This window comes from Octopus sinensis, unplaced genomic scaffold (assembly GCF_006345805.1).
Source record: "Octopus sinensis unplaced genomic scaffold, ASM634580v1 Contig07321, whole genome shotgun sequence".
NCBI lineage: Eukaryota > Metazoa > Mollusca > Cephalopoda > Octopoda > Octopodidae > Octopus > Octopus sinensis.
Genome location: NW_021830031.1, coordinates 255,001 through 260,422, shown reverse-complemented (window position 1 = coordinate 260,422; position 5,422 = coordinate 255,001). Strand labels below are relative to the sequence as shown.

The 5,422-nt window shown below is 45.7% G+C and overlaps 1 non-coding gene across 1 annotated transcript; it reads left to right on the top strand.

The window, feature by feature from the left end:
- Positions 1–194, top strand: LOC115227835. Its single transcript, XR_003883165.1, has one exon. It is a non-coding gene; the product is annotated as a U2 spliceosomal RNA (small nuclear RNA).
- The last annotated feature ends 5,228 nt before the right edge of the window (positions 195–5,422 follow it).

The following is a 5,422-nucleotide window of genomic DNA, read 5'->3' as shown; positions in this document are numbered from 1 at the left end:
ATCGCTTCTCGGCCTTTTGGCTAAGATCAAAGTGTAGTATCTGTTCTTATCAGCTTAATATCTGATACGGTCCCTATTTGGGACCATCGATATTAAACTGATTTTTAGGACGAGGCGAAGAGTTAGGGGCTTGCTCCGCCTTTGCCACGGGTTGGCCTGGTATTGCAGTGCTTCCAGGATTCAGCCCAACTCCCACCATGGAGATACAAATGAATAATAATGTCAGATATGTTATTACAGCCCCTCCCCTTTTTTTTTTTTTTCATCATCGCAGCGGGTTTTCCGATCGTTGCTAAAAAGACCTTCCTCGCCGTCAGCAAGCGATTCACGTTCGATCCCGCCTCAACCCATTTCCTTCCTCTTTGCTTTCTCATGTCAAATCCCGTCATCGCTTTCACACCACCGCCTGCCAGCTTCAGTACCTTTAGAGGGGACCCTTTTTTCTTCTAAGCAGTCGATTCAGGTCTCCATGTTAAGTATACTTTTCCCTCTCTATCTTTCACACCAGTCTCAGGTGCCAAGCAAAGTTACGGTGAAACTGCATTTCCCATTTACTACTACAAAGTATAAAATCTTTATTATGATTATAAAAATCGTTACAGAGATAGGACATTACAATACAAAACATAATTACAAAAAGTTTATGTTATTCATTTGATATTTACATATGTTGATTATTGATTACAATTCTAGACTTTACTTTACTCCTTTTTTTTTTTTAATTTAAAATAATTTTGGCCAGATAGGTATATCACAGTAAATATTCTTACTCGACAGCCTAAGAGCCCAGAGACTATTTTCACCTTTCATGATGACCAAGCAGGGTTACTCACACCCACCTTTTTTATCACATCCTTCCATCGATTCACATACTTTTTCTGTGTCAGGTTCCTCTTCTCCAAATCCATCTTGCTCTTCAGATGGTATCTGAAGTATTTTAACATACCATATCCAGAGACAAAGGATCCTGTCACCAAACTTGCCATTCTAGTTATCCACACACACTCTTTCAGTACTGACACCGTACAGTGAAAACAAGCCTCACCTTCCTTTGAGAGTCCAGCTGGCGGTATCATCTTAATCATAGAACCAGCCGATAGCTGTACTCGTCCCAGATGTGACAACACGTGTTCTACGTAACTTATTAAGCCTGACAGCTCCTGACAATGTACAAAAGCGTGCTGAACGGTTTCATTGTCCAACCCACATCTTGGACATGTCGGTGGCACTGACATTCCATGCCTATATAACTTATCGCGAACAGGTAGAGCATTCCTATAGCACTGCCAAGTCAGGGATTTTTGGTAATTATCCAAATACCCCGGCCTGAAAGTCTTCTTAAACAGGTTGGATAGTTGATCCTCATCGAACCCCAGAGCCCCTCCTAAGATGCCGTCATTTTTTGCCTCTACCATCCATCTATAAAATGTCGAGGTTGTATTCCCGCTGCCGGCTTTGCCTATCTTGTGGATCAGCCAGAGTGCCTGTCGACACTCCTTCTGCCATAAAGTCAGATTCCGTCTTTTAATGAAACCGGGTTTAAATCTCTCCATAGAGTCCGGTCGCGGGAAGAATTTATCTGCCAGCGAACTCCACACCTTATCACCCGCCAGGTGAAACCAGAGATGTCTCGGTCTCAGCGCATGCCTGCGCATCATTAACCAAGGCATCCCCAGCCCACCCTTTAGTGGTTCCTGGCAACACACGGAGCGCCTTACAAGTGGCTTTACTCCCTTCCACAAAAAGCGGAAAAGGAGTCGATCCAACTTGCTTAGCCACAAATCGGGGCAAGGCACGACGGTCAGGCGATAGGTGATGACAGATGCTATAAACACCTGTACTACCTCCGCCCTCCCTTTCAAGGATAGATGCCTTCCGGACCACTTCCGTGCTAATGCTTCTACCTTGGTCACTACCTCGCTCCAATTCTTCTCCGTCTGGGAGTCTGAACCAAACCAAACTCCAAGCAATTTAATAGGACCATCTGTCCAGTGTCCAACAGCACTGGACGATATCGGCTTGTTCCTCCAGGTGCCGAGGCGCAAACCAGTGGACTTGTCCTTGTTAACTTTTGCCCCTGCCACCGCTTCGTATCTTCGGAGAGCACCTTCTACACGAGTTAGTTGTGCTTCGTTGGACACGATGAAGGTGACGTCATCCGCATAAGCAGAAACAGACTTACCGCATCCGATTTCATTAGGATTGCATCCCACCGTCTCCAACTTCCGCAGCAATGGCTCAAGAGCCAAAACGTACAGGAGAGGGGACAAGGGACATCCTTGACGAACTGAACGCTTAATCGAAAACGGTTCCATTAGGTAACCTTTTACCTGGACTGTGGACTTGATACCGCTGTACATAGCTGCGATCCACCGGCGAAAGTCAGGGCCTAGCCCAGCCGCTTCGAGAACCGTCGCCAGGTACTGATGATCTACCCCATCAAATGCTTTACTTTGGTCTAAATGGACCAATGCCCCTCCTTTGCCGGCTAATTGCTCAACCCTGTCTATAGTAGTAGCAGAGAAGGTGAAGATTATCTTCGATCGACCTGCCTGGGATTGCACATGTCTGTGCCTTCCCAACAAGTTTCTTCATGACGACCTTCAACCTTTCTGCTAACACCTTGGCCAAAATCTTTAACTCTACACTAAGTAGAGTTATGGGCCTATAATTACTAATATTATCCCCCTTGCTCGGGTCTTTCTGGATCAGCGTCACAACTCCCCGGCTCACAGAACTGGGAATCCTCCCGTTCTGTTGCCAGTTTGCGTAGACGCTTGCCAGTATGTCCCCGAACAAGTCCGGCATACAACAATAAAACTCATAGGGCAGACCATCCAGTCCCGGCGACTTTTCCCGGGCGCATTCAGCCAAAACCTCTCTTACCTCCGCGGGAGTAATCGGTCCTTCACAGCATTCCGCTCCGCGTGGCGAGAGCCGAGGCCCACCAGCTAGGAAGTTCTGTAAGTCCTCCCCTCGCTCGAGTGGATCGCCCTCCCCAAACAACCGAGCGAAATGCTGTTGAAAGACCTTCTATATTACCTCCTGTCCATAGATTTTGCATCCCTGTTCGTCAGTTAAAGACTTAATACAGGACTTTTTGCCCTTCTGACTCTCCACACGACGTGCCCATCTGGCAATACTAATACCTTCTCATTTCACTGCACGTAGCTTAGCTCTGACTCTACACCCTTCATGCTTGGCATTGAGGTGACGGTACAAGACCGTTCTCTCTCCTAACACTCTAGATGCACAGCCAGATCCCATTGCCTCGTCTAAGTTCTTAACTAAATCGCCCTCTATTCTAGTACTCTCTAAACTTAGCTGGTTGCTAAATTTAATGGACTCCAAACGGATTATTAATGATGGTTCCACATAATGTCCTCTGGACTAATTCCATAATCCGGTTACGGAAAGCTTCACAAGCCAAAATAGACTTGTTCATTTTCCAGTACCCGGGTCCCTGTCTATGGCATTTATCTACATGTACCTCACACGTCACTAGTTTGTGATCCGTGTATGGCACAATACAAAATTGTGGACAGCTAATGCTATTCCTATCTCGTTCTCTAACAAATACCCTATCTTTATACGATCTGCGTGAGCCGTCATTGTTACTCCACGTCCACTGTGGAAAGCTCGGCTCATCCATTCGAAACCGATCTACTAGATTAAAGCTCGTCAGTAGACCCTTGAGGCAAGGATTCCCTCTTCTATCAGACGAGCCCACACTATCGATCCGCGCATCGATGATAGTGTTGAAATCCCCTACCAATACTACCGTTTTAAACGTCACTAGAAAGTGCTCCAAGTTCCGATAAAAACCATTCTGCCTACCCTCATTAGGAGCATAAACAGCTACCAACCCGAAGGACTGCTTACTCATGTGAGTTACATCGAGGACAACCAGCCTACCTTCTGGGTCCAGAAAGACAGTACTTACCTGTAAGTCCAAGTTCTTCCTGATAAGGACTACCACGCCTGCACTTCCTCCTCGGCTAGGAGAAATAAATTTCTCGTAACCATTGAGAAGATGCGAGAACGCTTGGGTTCCTCTCATCTTGGACTCGGTGACAATGGCTACATCTATTCTGTGTGTCATGAGGTCGTTCAGCAAACAAGCCTGTTTCCATTTCGACCCCAATCCACGCACATTTATACAGCCCAACTTAATCATCAATGAATGAAGAAAGTTTGTTACTTACGTTTGTGAGAGGGAGCATGGCAACTTATGTCTGCCTGTCTCCCCCACACTCTCCGTAGTTGCTGGGCATTTCACCGGCGTTGCCACCGGGCTCTGTGATGGAGTGGCTGCCGGGCTAATATTCAATTTCCCAGCTATCACCTCTTGTGTGACATCTTTTATTAGGTTGGCTTTTACGTGTAGTTGGAAGAGTCTCTCCTTTCACTCTTCCTCTCCAACCTTCGCATACCTCCAATCCGGGTCTTTTTCCGTCGACTTGAAACATTTTATGTTTGGTTTCGCCTTTATGAACCATACCACTCTCTCGTTTTTCGCATTATAAGCAATGCACCTATCTGTTTTTTTTTTAATCCTTTTAAAGGGGCTGGGGTTTAATGAAATGCTGGCCTACAAAAGTAGTGCCAGCGGGGTGGGATTGGATAATTTTTTTGTGTTGTTCTTCTGCGTTTGTTTTTCTTTTTGTTTGGGGTGGGGAGTCCGGGGTATGGATTTCTTCCTTTTGTTGGTTACAGTCGTATATTCCATTACTTCCAGTTCTTTTCCATTTGATAAATTATTTTCCACCTTTTCGTTTTCGTTTCGTTTTCCATTCATTTTCTTTTCCTCCTTTTGACTTTCAGTTTGCTTTTTCCGGGTGTTCTCTTTTGTTGTTGCTGTGATGTCTGCTTTGTTTTCTCCACAGCGGTTTGAAGGGTGGGCATTAACGTTTTTTTTTCCTTTTTGCATTCTGAGCGAACGTGACCCTTCTGTCCACATTTGAAACATCTGGGCCTACGTCCCTCCACCGATACCCGCATAGTGTATCCATCCCCCACGAACACCCTGACTGGCAAACTCTCCAGCGTTGCGTTGTCCGCTTGAATGATCATTTCAAGCTGCTGGCCTTTCCAAAATTTCGCCTCTTTCATCCTCATGTTTAAAATGTTCAATTTCTCCTCTACGTCAAATATGACTGCTGTTGCTGCCCACATTACATCGTAACCTCTTGGTATGTCCTCTATTGTTACTTTGGCTGTGCTGCGGCCTAAGTAAGTGGGCAGCAACAGGATGTCTTCACTTTTCAACGTTTGTGTTGAAATTTCCTTCGCTATGCTAGCCGACTCGAAATGCGCTTCTATCGTAGCGCTTCTCACTCCTCGGCCAACATAGCGAACCTTATTCCAAATTGGCGCCATACAACGTTCTACCAATTCATTTTTTACATCCGCTATTTTTTTC